This window comes from Leptonychotes weddellii, chromosome 2 (assembly GCF_054177405.1).
Source record: "Leptonychotes weddellii isolate Sample4059 chromosome 2, ASM5417740v2, whole genome shotgun sequence".
Classification (NCBI taxonomy): Eukaryota; Metazoa; Chordata; class Mammalia; order Carnivora; family Phocidae; genus Leptonychotes; species Leptonychotes weddellii.
Window position 1 is genome coordinate 122,456,031 of NC_138370.1, and position 15,705 is coordinate 122,471,735.

Below are 15,705 nucleotides of genomic sequence, written 5' to 3' on the forward strand. Positions count from 1 at the left end.
TCTAAGTATTTATTTTTGGAACTAAAATACCAAAAATTAGATGGACTAATGGGTGTTTTTTTAATTTAAAATATCTGAAAAACATAACTACTTGATATAACCACCCTGATGATTTCCCTGTCACAACTTTACTTTGCTATGTTATTTGAGTAGCTTAAAACTTATGAAACTTGGGCAATATACAATATACTGTAGATGTTAAAAACAAGACAATAGGCCCAAAATAGAGTCACTTAATGCTAAGCCCCATGTCACCAAACCGACAGTTATAGTTTCAGCTCTCCCAGAAATGGAATCTCAAACCAATCAATCAGAAATCACTTGTTAGGTAATCTGCCTGAAAGACACTGCCATCCCCTAAAGGAAAGTGAACTTGCCATAACCATTCGCTTTTTTGTCTAGTATAACTTCCTTGTTCCAACTCCCATCTGTCCATAAAAGTCTTCCATTTTGCACAGCTCCTCGGAGCTCCTTTCTGGATGCTGCCCGACTTATGAATTATTGAATAAAGCCAATAATGTTGTTGAAAACTGACCTCGGAGCCTCAGAGCCAAAATAAAACTCGAGGACAGAGTTTGGGATAAAGAGGAACAATAGCTTTATTGCTTTGCTGGGCAAAGGAGGCTGCAGCAGTCTTCGGCCTTCAAAACCTGCAAGTCTGCCCAGAGCAAGGGGCTGGGTGTTTTATAAGGAAATACAGGATCTAGCCAGTCTCGACTGGAATTACCTATGTGCTGCTGGCCTGGTTGGTTGTTTTCAGGGTGGTGCAGAGTTCCTGAAACAAAAGGCTAAGAAGGGAGGAGGGGAGGTTTGCAGAAGAGAGGAAAAAGGTTACTTTACTTTAAAATCAAGCTTCGGGGCACCTGGGTGGCTCAGTCGTTAAGCGTCTGCCTTCAGCTCAGGTCATGATCCCAGGGTCCTGGGATCGAGCCCCGCATGGGGCTCCCTGCTCCGTGGGGAGCCTGCTTCTCCCTCTTCCACTCCCCCTGCTTGTGTTCCCTCTCTCGCTGTGTCTCTCCCTGTCAAATAAATAAATAAAATCTTAAAAAAAAAAAAAATACATAAAAAAATAAAATCAAGCTTCACGGAAGCATTAGTGCAGCCATTTTGATTTTTTATTCAACCTTATTCTTTTAAGCGGTTTCAATTTCATCTTTAAAATGTACTCAGTTGAAATTTGTTTTTTAGCATAGGTTACACATTAGCCTATGTAGTGTCATTTATAACCAATACAACAAGAGGCTGTGTTATTAGAATATGTGGAGTCACCCAGAATAATAAATGGACTGATGCAGAAACTTGACCTGGCCTAAAATTCTGCACCCGCTCCCCACAACACCACACGAATAATCCGAGGTGTGAACTAGGAGGTACAACAGAAGAAATGGGGTTTTCTTGCCTCTATTTTCCTCTTTCATGGTGTGGGTGAGTGTTGAAGACCAATGAAATGGTCAAAAGGGAGACAACAGGGGAGAAGCAAGAAGAAACATCGAAGTTGCAAAAAAAAAATAAATTCAATAGCCAGTCCCTTAATAAATCATTATTAATGGTGCTCTCAACTATTGATTAACCAAACAAATGAATGGGGAGGGAGTTCCTGTATTAGTCTGCTAGGGCTGCTAGAGCAAAGTACCGCAGACTGGATGACTTAAACAACAGATTTTTTTCCCTCACAGTTCGGGAGGTTAGAAGTCTGAGATCAAAGTGTTGGCAGGGTTGGTTTCTTCTTGAGGCCTCTCTCTTTGGTTTGTAGATGGCTGCCTGTGTCTTTATATCATCTTCCCTCTGTACGTCTCTGTGTTCTAATTTCCTTTTCTTTATTAAGCTTTTAATTTTAATTCCAGTATAGTGAACAGGGTGTACAATACAGTGATTCAACAATTCCATACATCACCCAGTGCTCATCGTGATAAGTGTGCTCTCAGTCTCCTCCATCTATTTCACCCATCCCCCCACCCACCTCCCCTCTGGTAACCATCAGTTTATTCTCCAGAGTTAAGAGTCTGTTTCTTGGTTTGTCTCTCTCTCTCTCTTTTTTCCTTTGCTCATTTGTTTTGTTTCTTAAATTCCACATATGAGTGAAATCTTACGGTATTTGTCTTTCCCTGACTGAACTTATTTTGTTCAGCATTATACTCTCTAGCTCCATCCATATCATTGCCAATGGCAAGATTTCATTCTTTTTATGGTTGAATAATATTCCATTGTGTATATGTGATATATACATATGACACCTTCTTTATCCATTCATCTATCTATGGACACCTGGGCTGCTTCCACAGTTTGGCTATTGTAAATAATGCTGCAGGAAACATAGAGGTGCATGTATCCCTTTGAATTAGTGTTTTTGTATCCTTTGGGTAAATATCCAGTTGTGCAATTGCTAGATTGTAGGGTAGCTTTATTTTTAAGTTTTTGAGGAAACTTTATACTGTTTTCCAGAGTAGCTGCACCAGTTTTCATTCCCACTAACAGCGCAAGAGGGGTTTTTTTTCCCTAACACCCTCACCAACACTTGTTATTTCTTGTGTTTTTTATTTTAGTCATTCTAACAGGTGTGAGGTGATATTTTATTGTAGTTCTAATTTACTTTTCTTAAAAGGGCACTAGTCATATTGGATTAGAAACCACTCTAATGTTCATTTTAACTTAGTCACCTATTTAAAGACCCTATCTTCAAATACAGTCACATTTTGAGGTTCTGGGGGTTAAGACTTCAGCATATGAGCTGAATTGTGTCCCCCATAACATTTATAACAGAGTCCCAAGCAAGCCACCTGCTGAAAACCACCAAAAATTCCATTTATAACATGCAAAGCATCTTTTTAAATGCATCACGGAGCTGAGAGAAAAATTATATATTTATACACACAGGCCAAAAACTAAAGTGGGAAACTAGGTAAATAAAGGGAGCAGTGAAAATGGTTTCACTTTGAGAGCACTTGTCAAAACCTGGTAAATATAAGCATCAGTTTTTTGTTTTTGTTTTTAAATTTACAGGGAGCAGAGAACAGGAGATAAAACACAAGACCCACCCAAAGTGAGGAACCTAATAAAAGCTCCCTTAAACCAAAGGGATAAGCATTCAGTGTAAGGGTGAGCTAGAAATAAACCTGTCCCCTACTCATACCACCAAACCATGGATGGGACCACAAGGAAACTGCCACTCTTAAACCATGGTATTGGGTAGAGGGGAAAATACCTCTTCTACCAGCCTCAAGCAGGTTTGTAGCCAGAATTACCGTGGTTTTGTTGCCCAAAAAACTCTAAAGCCTAGAATTCAAGTTAAAGTCTTATATTGGTCTTGTCCCCAGGTATCTGGCAGAATTATTCTGGTCACTGATTGCTGAATAAGAACCCACACTCCGCCAAACTTGGTATCCTAAAACAACAGTGATATTATTATACTCATGGATTCTGTGGGTCAAGAATTTGGAAAGTGCACAACAGGGACAACTTGTCTTTGTTCCATTTCATCTGGTTCCTATCTGAGAAGACTGAGAGCAGGAGGTCACTCAAAGGGCTGGAAGCTGGAATTATCTGTCAACTAGTTTCCTCTCATGTCTGGTGGTGGATGCAGCCTGTTGGCTAGGACCTCGGCTAAGGCTGTTGGCAAAAATACCTGCATATGGCCTTTCCATGTGACTGCTGGTTTAAAGTGCAAAGCATCCCAAGAGAACCAGGGGAAAACTGTCTTGCTTTTTATCTCTGAACCTTGGACGTCCCATAGAATCACTTCCACTCTAGTCACAAGCCCTCCCAGATTCAAGGAACAAAAAAATAGACCCCACTTCTCAAAGGGAGGAGTGTCAAAGTCACATTGTAAGCATATAGGATGCAAGATACTATCGTCACCATCTTTGGAACATACAATCCGTCATCCAAAAACATATGCAAATTCTTTCTAGAAAAGTATTTTTTCAACTCAGAATTCAAAGTATTTCTCCAGATAAAGTTCCAAAGAATAGCAGGTCAGGAATCACAAAATACATAAAATTCATAAAGAAGGCATTTTATGCAAGAGCTAGCAGAAACAACCAACAGAAGAACCAGACCAACAAACCTTCATATATTGGAATTATTAGACACAGAAAGTAAAATAACTATGTTTAGTATGTTCAAAGGAATAAAAGAAAGGTTTAAAAATAATGAAAATGGAAGAAAATACCATAGAAGTGACAAAGCAGATTTGAAAGAGAACCAATGAGAATTTCTATAAATGAGAAATATGAACATTAAAATTTAAAACTCAATGGGCAAGCTAAGCATCATATTAGCCACCATTAAAGAAAAAATTATGAACTGGAAAATAGATTTGAGGAAATTATGGAGAATGTAGCACAAAGAGTTAAAGAGATGTGAAATATAAAAGAGAGATTAACATGGAGGATAGAGGAAAAGGTCTAATATGTACCTATTCAGAGTACAAAAAGGAGGAGAGAGAGAAAGAGGTAGAAGCAGTATTTGAAGTGTTAAGATCTGATAATTTTAGGAACCAATGAAAGACACCAATCAACAGTTTTAGAGTTATCTATGAATCCAGTGCAGGATATATAGGAGGAAATTTGCACCTAGACATATCATAGTGAAACTGCAATCCACAAACAAACAAAAAAATATTTTAAAATCTATCTTTCCAAGGAATGGCAATAATGCTGATATCAGACTTCTCAATGGATATATGAAAGCCCTAAATCAATAGAATGTTATCTTCCAATATGTCAACCTAAAATTATATATCTAGCAAAAGGTGAAATTAACACATTTTCAGAAACAAAAAATGCAGAAAGAGTTTATCACCAATAGATCTTAACAAAAAATGTTCCAAAAGATTGAAAGAAGAAAAGTGATTCAAGATGGAAAGTCTAAAATGCAAGGATGAATGGTGAGCAAAGAAAGTAAATAAATCTAAATAAATATTGACTATATATTATAAACATACAGTTATGTTATATCTAAATATAACATATATAAACAGAAAATAATAATAATGTGTTATTGGGTTAAAATACCCAACAACAATTGTATATAAGTCAGGAGAGGGGTAATCAGAGCAAAAGTGTTCCAAAGATCTTCCTATTGTTTCGGAGGAAGTTAAAGATAGTATAAATCTCTAAAGTAACCACTAAAATAATAGGGATGGAATGAGTGGAATGAAAAAAAATGGCTCAAATAATCAAAAAGTAGTCATGACAGAGAAAAAAAAAATAGATAATGTGGGACATGAAATCTTAGCAATGAATTACACTAGTAATCTCAATAAATGTAAGTAAATGAACTAAATGCTCCATTCAAAAGGAAAATCTATTAGCCTGGATAACAACAACAAAGTCCAGCTATGAGCTGTTTACATGTGCACAGGCTCTTCTCTACTCTTCTCTGTCTAGCTCTAGGCCCAGCTCTATGTTCTGTATCCCTGAGATCCTTTGCTCTCTAACTTCTGGTGGGGTTTGGCCAGTCGCTAATAATGGCAGGCCATAGGGTGGGAGGAGAGAGAAGTAAGGGTATTAATTCCCCCAGTTTACCTCACTGCTGGGCCAGAGTTTTTCAGTGGTTGTGTTATCTCTACTTAAGATCACAGATCCTGCGGGTGCCCCCTTTCCCTGCCACAGTTTATACTGGGTTCTACTAATAGTGCTCTCTCTCTTTGACCCTTCAGGGCTAGAGTATAAGTGCTTTTCCCTGTTTCTAATGTCTGAGTAGTTCACCATCTCTTATTGGTTCTGTTAATGCTGTCTATACCTCTGCCAAGAATTTCTTATTAAACTCTCTTCAACGAACATTTTGAGTGCACTGCCTCTTTATTTCCTACCAGAATCCTGACTCAACAGGAGACACACCCAAAACATAATAACACTGAAAGGCAGAAAATAAAAGGTTGAAAATGTTATAGCATGCAAATACCAACCAAAAAAAAAAAAACTGATGTCTAGTAAAATAGACTTTAAGATTAAAAAACAATATTAGAGATAAAAGAGATACATGATGAAAAATTCACTTTACCAGTAACATAATGTTACTACCATAGCATCAAATTATATGAAGTGAAAAAAATTTGAGAGAAGAATTAGATAAATCTGTCAACCTAATGGAGAGTAAAAAAGATAAGAATTATCCACAAATAAATGTTTTTAAAAAGTACACCATATTTTTGAATGGCTTTATAACAGGCCATTTATATTCCAAATTTTATATTTTCTAGATTAATATTATCCTTAGTTTGCATGTATCTTAGAAAATACCGATTGGCAGCAGAGAAAGGCAAGTACAAATGTAGAGAGTGGCCAGAGGAAGCCACTTTAAAAACTAATCTTGAAATAAATATGATTGTTAATATTAATATATCAACCTAAGAAAAATGTAAAAATTCCCAAGTGTAAATAGATAAGAAAATAGATAATTTATGAAAGAGAAGCTAAAAATGGCTAAATAAATAGAAAAATGTTCAAGCTTATTAGCAATGAAAGAAATAGAAAATAAAATGTTATATTCATCTATAAAATTAACAAAAAAATTTTTTTAATTAGATATAATATGCAAAGCTGTCTAGGATAAAATAGACACTGTCATGTACTGCTGGTAGAAGTAAAAATTAAGATAAGTTATTGGGTTTATAACATTTAACCCAATAATTTGATTTCTGGAAATCCATCCCAGAAAATCTAAATTAATGATAAAGATTTAGGTACAAAAAGAGAATGTTATTTATAATATATATTTTTTAATTAGAAGTACTCTTCTTCTCCTTCTCTATCCTTTCCCTTCTCTTGCTCCCTTCCATTCAGTTGTTTACTTCCAGAGCAATTCAATCCAAAACCCATTAGATTGGGGCTCAGCAAGGTAGGTGTCTTCAGGAGTGATTGGGGAAGAAACATGGTAGCCCACCTGGGATGGCAAAGTACCACTGGAGTGGGAAAGGGGGCTGCGCAGGGGAATGACTCAGGTTAGGACACAGGAACCCCAGCAATGAGAGAAGAGCATCTGTGGGAGGGCATAGGGGTAGCCCAGAGCAGGGTATCATAGCTCAATCAGAGTGAGGAGAGCATTTGTAGGGATGAGAGTTTGACAGTAGTTAGTGGCAATGATTACATACAGAGGATTGAGCAAATAAGTAAATATATTGAGGATGAGGGAGCCAGGTTTCCCACTACCAGAGAAACAAGCTATAATTATAGAAAGGGAGAATATAAGAATGAGGTATTGGCTTAGAATTGGGGATATTGGTTGTGAACTCATGGCTTTCAATACAAAGAAATAGATACAGAAAACAAAAATAAATATATCTATAAATGCATGTATGTATATGTATATACATTCTGAGGGTCTAGGAGCAGTGTCACCCTGAGAGCAATGAGCCCCCTAGTGCCCAAATGTTGGTTTCTAAATACTCTTCTTCACTAAAAGGAAACAGGGCTCTTTGGAGAAATAGCTGATTCCAGCGCTGGGGCAGGGAATACACAATGAGGCTGGAGCATCTTGTGCCAAAAAGTAAGGAAGGGTTCAGAGAATAATGGGAATATCTCAAAAAGATACATAAGTCACTGACTAAAATAGTCACACGAGTCTGTACTCATCCACATGCTCTAGACAAGGAGATTAATTGACCATTTGAAAAGGCTATTTACATAGTCTCCAAGATCTCTTCACAAAATATTTATTAATTGTAAGGGTGGGGGGAGAGTAACCATGGAGTAGAAAGGTCTGGGACATACCACCTTAATAAAATGATGAAAGTTAATATCACCAGTGATAGGATACAATGAGAAGAACACAACATTGCTTCTGGAATATGCCTACCAAAGATGCATGACTTGAATCCAATCATGAGGAAATATCCAACAAACCCACACTGTGGGACATTTTACACAATAACTAACTTGTAATTTTCAAAAGGATCAAGGAAATGAAAGTCAAGACAGGGTGAGAAAGCATTCCAGATGAAGGAGGCTAAAGAGACATGACAACTAAGCACAGTGCTTTATTCTGGACTGAATCCTTTCAGTATTAAAAATATATATATTATTGGGACAACTAGTGAAACTTGAATAAGGTGTGAGGCTTAGATGGTAGTAATAGGTCAACTTTACTTTCCTAATTTTGGTGGTTGTATTATGGTAATGTAGGGAAATGTCCTGGTTTGTGGGAAATGCACACTAAAACATTTAAGGAGGGGAGATGTTTAAACATCATGTTGGCAACTTACCCTCAAATGATTCAGGGAGAAAAGTTCTTTGTTCTGTTCTTTCAACTTTTCTATAAAGGTTTTAAAATATAGAAACAATCTAAATATCAAATAGCCTGGAAAGTGTTCCATAATCTGGTTCCAAATTCTCTAACTTCATCTCTCACCAACCCCCAGCACTAGCCCATTCCAACACTCAGCTTTTGCTTCAGTGTTCTCTCACCTTACATATGTGGTGCATTTTAGCTAGACCACATTTCATCCCTTTCTGCATCTGAATAACTTTCATTTTCCTTCAAGATTCAATCCCAAAGATTTCCCCTAGAATACTGTCCTCTCTTCCCCAGCTGTGGTTGGCTGTTCCTCCAGCTCTCACAGCATCTCAGGCTTCTCTTGGTCAGCGCAGAGCACAATCCTTATCATGATTAACATAATCACCCCTTCCCCTCTGAGCTTCTTGAAGCAGAGACTGTGTTTTCTTTAACTGACTTTGAGTAGGTTCTCATAAGTCTTTGCTAAATTAAAGGATAAATGAACAGATGAACTGGTCTTTCTGCACGTCCAGTCCCTTCTCCCCAATCCATTCTCAATGGAATAGCCAGAGAGACTCATGCTTCTTTCTCCTGAAATGTCTCTCAAAGTTTAACATTGCACCAGATGCAAAGGGAAAATATTGAAGAGCTTTACAACTACTTTTGAGGAGCAGGCTATGAAGGGTGAATTTGGGGTTGAGAGTCAATAAATCGATCACTGGCATAGGGCATATGGTAATTCTTTTAGGACTCATTAATTGATAGAGATAGGGTGCCCAAAAGTCATGATCATTTCAGCAAAACCTTAAAACAAATTGATATTTTAATAATTAGGATCTGTAAGAATCATAACATGTGTCTATGCTTTTTTAATAGACAGGTAATATTTGGTGGGCCCATGGCTTTGGAAATTGCTGGCACAACACCAAAGCCTTTCAGGAATTAGTAAACAAGAAGGTAGCGAACAAATGCTTTGCATGTACAGTGCCCTTTACAATCTGCCTGTGTTCTTTCCAGACTCCTTTCACTAGCATTTCTCCATGTTCTCCTTATAGTCTAACCAAATCAAAATAAGGTGAATTCCTTCTCATCCTTCAAGACCGTATTCAAATTCATTCTTCTTTCCTAAGCTTTTCCTGACCATCCAAGCATAGCTATTCATTCCATCTTCTCTATTCCCACTGAAGAATATGTATAGAATAAATGCAAATTCCTATTATGGGGGGGGGAAGGGATAAATATTTACAGACTTCGAGCACTGTCCTAAGTACTTTACTGCTCTAATTCTATAAACTCTAATTCTGTAAATTCTACTAAAAAGTAGCTACTATTAGTATCTGCATTTTGCAAATGAGGAAACAGAACGAGGCTATGTCTCACGTAGCTATTGAAGAGCAGAGCTGCAAAATGTACCTAGATCTGACAATTCCAAAACTCATGTGCTAAACCATTATGCAATACAATGCTCCAACATTATCACTTAGAGTGCATTCTAATATTTTAGCTAACATATCTGTTGCCCCCCGGGACTAAGCTCTTCCAGAGACTGAATCTTACCCATCTTTGTATTCTAGCACTTACACAGTGCCTGGCAAATAACAAGGGCTAAGTATTTTCTTCTGGGATGAATAAATAGCAGCTGTATATATATTAGTTAAATAAAAATTTAAGGTGCTCCATAACTGACTGTGAAAGTTGATGGTGCAAACAATAAGTGGTTTTAGAGGCTCCAAGAAAAGATCTAGGTGTACTGTAGCATTTGTGAAGACTTCGTTGTGCTCTGGAGTAAGACCTTAACCCAAGAAGAGATTTGATTCGATGGCAAGAGAAAACCCACAGGTGCAAAAGTAAAGGCAAACGGGGCGCCTGGGTGGCTCAGTTGGTTAGGCGACTGCCTTCGGCTCAGGTCATGATCCTGGAGTCCCGGGATCGAGTTCCGCATCGGGCTCCCTGCTCAGCGGGGAGTCTGCTTCTCCCTCTGACCCTCCTCCCTCTCGTGCTCTCTGTCTCTCATTCTCTCTCTCGCAAATAAATAAATAAAATCTTTAAAAAAAAAAAAGTAAAGGCAAACGGCTGAAATGAACATGGCATGCTTATAGTGTATTAGTGAACTCCGTGTAATGTAGAGAGAAATAAAAGCTGACATTAGCTCAGACGGGTGGGAGCAATTTGTGGCATGCTTTAGAAATCATGTTCAGGGATGTGGATAGCATAGAAAAAAAGATTAAGAGCAGACTTCTGGGTTCATGTGGAGTTTGCATCCCAGAACGACTAGTAGTTGGGTGATCCTGGAAGTTTCCTAAATGTTCTAAAATTCTTCCTGCCTTGCAGAAGCCATCACTCCTGAGCTGCCTGTGCCATCCAGCTGCGGTCAACCCCGCCACGTTCTTCGACGTGGCATCGATGGTGAGCTCCTGGGCAGCATCCCCTTCCAGCTGTTTGCAGATGAATTTCCAAAGACTGCAGAAAACTTTCATGTTGTGAGCATGGGGGAGGAAGAATTTTGTTTTCACAGAATTATTCTGGGTTTTATGTGCCAGGTGGTGACTTCATTTCATAATGGCCCTGGAGGTAAGACCCTCTATAGGGAGAAATTCGATGAATAGAATTTCATCCTGAATCACACTGGTCTTGAGCTCGTCCACGGCAAATGCTGGACCCATGACCAGCCAACTTTTCGTCTGTACTGAGACTGAGTGGTTGGACGGTCTTTGGCAAGGTGAAAGAGAGCATGAATATTGTAGAAGCCATGGTGCCTTGGGTCCAGAAATGGCAAGAAATGGTAAGAATATCACCATGGCTGACTGTGGACAGATCTAATAAATTTGAATTGTAGAGATAAATAAATAAATAAATCTTCCAACTGTACAATTATGTATTTATAGGATTCCTTTGAAGATTAAGATAATCAATCCATGTAAAAAGAACTTAGTGCAGCAGTCAGCACGTAGCAAGTACTCAGCAGAGAGCCTGCTTCTCACTCTCCCTCTGCCCCTGCTTGTGTAAACTGCAACTGCTCAAAGGAACACAACCCCACTCAGTGTAGCATTCGCTTATTAGCGGTAAATAGAGCATTGTGTATGTGTTCAAGTTTGCAACTAAAGTGAATAAAGCTGTAAATCATGTAACAGCTTTAAAAGTCATGCAGGAACTCCCCCGGAAGCAGAGAGCTATGGTATCCACTAATGACAGGCTCTGAGGCAGGCTTACAGAGTTTCTTTCATCAGGCACAACATGCCTTCTGTGTCCCAAGGATCCTCTTGAGACACACGAACTTACCTGGAGGAGGTAGACGAACTCCCTGGAGAGTGCAGCATACGCTCCGGACACACTCTCGTCCTTAGCACAATGGTAGAACTGAGAATTTGCGCCGGGCACAAGGCCAGGGAGGAGGCACAGATAGCAGATGAAGAAAGGGAACTTTGCAAATGAGCCACAGAGCCTTGGGGCTTGGACGACTCAGTTGTTCCCTAACATTCTGGCAGAGAGACATTTTCATCAAGTAAAAATGATTTTTTTTCCATGGAGCTAGAAAGTTTTGTGTCTAAAATAAACATGATTCATGTCCCAAGAAAGCTCCATTCTAGAGAACTCTGTATCCTTGGCTGACTTACCCCTTAGAATCTGATTTCTGATTCCCAGCTCTGAGGTCATACCTCTGCCCTTTATTTTCAAGGTTCAGGAGGACCTGGACCCTCAGAAGGAACCAGTCTTTCAGGGTAGAAATTGTGCAGCTATGTTCCAGGAGTTTAAGTTTCAGTTATCAGAAAAATGGGATCGTGCTACAGTTCTCCCCACCCCATTTTGCTACCTCTGGAAGTCCCCTAAGTTTACTTAACAGTACTTCCTTGAAGCTATAAAGACAGGTGTTTTTTTTTTTTTCTTAACTCAGGAATGTTTTGATTGTAAATATGAAATGCACAGAGATTTTGCTTGAGTACTGCAGTTTAGGCTGTCAAATTAGTTCAGTAAATTAACTGATTTTTCTTCTGTCACAAGTAAATATGTAAGTCATCTCTTCAGATATGTATATTTTGAACATTATGCATTTTTTTTTAAAGATTTTATTTATTTGACAGAAAAAGACACAGCGAGAGAGGGAACACAAGCAGGGGGAGTGGGAGAGGGAGAAGCAGGCTTCCCGGGGAGCAGGGAGCCCAATGCGGGGCTCGATCCCAGGACCCTGGGACCATGACCTGAGCCGAAGGCAGGCGCTTAACAACTGAGCCACCCAGGCGCCCCGAACGTTATGCATTTAACAGTCAGTTACTCAAAATATTCTTAACTAGTAAGGTTAACCAAAGTATATTTATACTATTATTAAATCTTTGTGTGTGTGTGTATGCTTTATACATGTATCATAAATACTTTGTATTTTCAAAACCTATTCTATATTCTATACTTGTTTCATAATCATTATAGTATTGGAGTAATTTTTAAAAATTAATCTCATTTTTTTAAAGTTACATTTTTAGTATTCATTTGTTTATTTTATGATATGGAACATTTTTCTTCCCCAACTAATATAAATATTCTGTGAAATATTATGATATTCATTGCTATCTTTTGAAGCTTCTGATTTTCCTTCTCATTGGCTTATTCTTTCTGGTTATAAAACAGCTAACTTAAAAGATAAGTTTATGACAAAGTCCTCTTAAGTTCTGTATACAAAATTTGTATTCTTTCAGACAGTGATAATAATTGGAATCCCTAGTAAATGTGCCAAAAAATATATACCATTAAAATCTTATTAATTCATTACAGTGGTCACTTGGGTTTATCTCAAAATGTGGTCTTCAGACTACCTGAGGATGCAGCTGCTAAAACGCAGATTCAGGACTTCCTCTCAGAAATTCTGATTCAGTAGGTCAGAGTTGACCCAGGAATCTGGGTTTTTTTTCCCTCAATGTAGCAAACAAGTAGCATGCTCACAAACATCGTTTTCACATGTGTGTTTATTCAGCTTTATTGAGCTATAATGACAAATAAGATTGTAATATATTTAAAGTATATAAAATGATTTGATATATGTATACATTATGAAAGGGTTCCCACATTTGACTTAATTAACACATCCATCACCTCACATATTTACCTTTTTCTTTTTTGTGTGAGAACACTTAAGTTCCACTCTCAGCAAGTTTCAATTACATAATACAGTATTAACAACCATAGTGACCAGGTTATACTTTAGATCCTCAGACCTTATTCATCTTATAACTGAAAGCCTGTGTTCTTTACCAACCTCTCCCCATTTCCCCCATCCCCCACCTCCTGGCAACCACCATGCTACTCTGTTTCTATGGGTTTGATTTTTTTTTTTCTTTAGTTCCATGTATAAGTGATCCATGTATTTGTCTTTCTTTGTGTGACTTATTTCACTTAGCACAATGCCCTCCAGGTCCATCAAAGTTATTTCAAATGGCAGGATTTCTTTTTAAAGACTAAATAATATTCCATTATATATATATATATACACATATACATATATATGATATATATATATATATATCTCCATCATCTGTTGATGGAAACTTAGGCTTTTCCAGACTTTATCTATTGTGAATAATGTTGCAATGAACATGGGAGTGCAGATAGCATATATCTCTTCAAGACAATGATGACATTTCCTTTGAATATGCATACCCAGGAGTGGGATTGCTCGGTCACATGGTAGTTTTATTTTTAATTTTGGGGGAACATCCATACTGCTTTCCAGAGTGGCTGCACCGATTTATAGTCCCGCCAACAGTGCACAAGGGTTCCCTTTCCTCCACATCTCACCAGCAATGGGGGAAACAGGGAGAGGTTGGTAAAGGCAAGAGTCTTTTTGGTTGGTAATAGAGATCCTAACAAGTGTGAGGTGATATCTCATTGTGGTTTTGATTTGCATGTCCCTGATGATGAATGATATTGAGTATCTTTTCAGATGTTAGCCATTTGTATGTCTTCTTTGGGTCTTTTGCCCATTTTTAATTTTGTTTTGTTTTGTTTTTCATTTTTTGCTGTTTTGTTTTGTTTTTGTGTTACTAACTAGTTGAGTTCCTTATATATTTTGGATATTAACTCCTTATTGGATGTGTGTTTTACCAAATATTTTCTCCTCTTCTGTGGGTTGCCTTTTCATTTTGTTGATTGGTTCCTTTGCTGCGCAGATTTTTAGTTTAGTTTAGTTTAGTTTATAAAATCTTTTCTCTACAAGATATATGTGTTTGAGAGACAGAGAAAGCACATACAAGTAGGAGGGCATATGGAGAGGGAGAGAAGCAGACTCCCTGTTGAGAATAGAGACTGACTATAGGGGGCTCCATCTCATGACTCTGAGATCATGACCTGAGCCAAAATCAAGAGTCAGGTGCTCAACCAACTGAGCTGCCCAGGTGCCCTGCTGTGCAGATTTTTAGTTTGATGTGGTCCCACTTGTTTAATTTTCCTTTTGCTTCCTTTGATTTTGGTGTCAAATGCAAAAATCATTGCCAAGACTAATGTCAAGGAGATTTCTCCCTATATTTCCTTCGAGGAGTTTTATAGTTTCAGGTCTTATGTTCAAATCTTTAAACCATTTTGAGTTGATTTTTGTGTATGATATAAGATAGGAGCCCAGCTTCATTCTTTTGCATGTGGCTCTCTATTGAAGAGACTATCCTTTCCACATTGTATATTCTTGGCAACTTTGTCAGAAATTAACCATATATGTGTGGGTTTATTTCTGGGCTCTCTATTCTGTTTCACTGATCTATGTGTCTGTTTTGTTTGTACCATACTATTTTGTTTACTGTAGCTCGAAATCAGGAAGTTTGATGCCTCCAGCTTTATTTTTCTTTCTCAAGATTTCTTTGGCTATTTGGGGTCTTTTGTTTTTCCATACAAATTTTAGGATTGTTTGTTCTATTTTTGTGGAAATGCCATTGGAATTTTGATAGGGATTGCACTGAATCTGTAAATTGCTTTGGGTAGTATGGACATTTTAATGATATTAATTCTTCCAATCCATATCTTTCCATTTAGTTGTGTCTTCTTCAATTTCTTTCATCAATGTTTTACAGTTTTCAGTGTACGGCTCTTTCATTCTTTGATTAAATTTATACCTATTTTATTCTTTTTGGTGATACTATAAATGCAATTGATTTCTTAATTTTTCTTTCCAATAGTTAGTTGTTAGGGCATAAAAAGGCAACTGCCTTTTGTATGTTGATTTTGTATCCTGCAACTTTACTTAATTTGTTTACTAGTTTTAACAGTTTTTATGGTGGAGTCTTTAGGGTTTTCTATATGTAGTATCATGTCATCTGCAAACAGATATCATTTTACTTCTTTCAGATTTGGGTGCCTTTTATTTTATTTTTTTTTCTTGCCTAATTGCTCTGGCTAAGAATTCCAGTACTATGTGGAATAAAAATTGTGAGAGTGGGCATCCTTGTCTAGAAATCTGTATTTTCATAAGATTGCCATGTTATTTTTATGCCCAGTGAAATTTAAGAACCATTTATT

At 37.6% G+C, this 15,705-nt stretch overlaps 1 long non-coding RNA gene across 1 annotated transcript in view; it reads right to left on the bottom strand.

The window, feature by feature from the left end:
• LOC145720350 (uncharacterized) overlaps positions 1 to 11,720 on the bottom strand; it is a 30,469-nt gene extending 18,749 nt beyond the window's left edge. The window contains exon 1 of the long non-coding RNA XR_014143267.1: positions 11,494 to 11,720. This is a non-coding gene — a long non-coding RNA (uncharacterized LOC145720350). The remainder of the gene's footprint in view (positions 1 to 11,493) is intronic.
• Between the last annotated feature and the right edge of the window lie 3,985 nt (positions 11,721 to 15,705).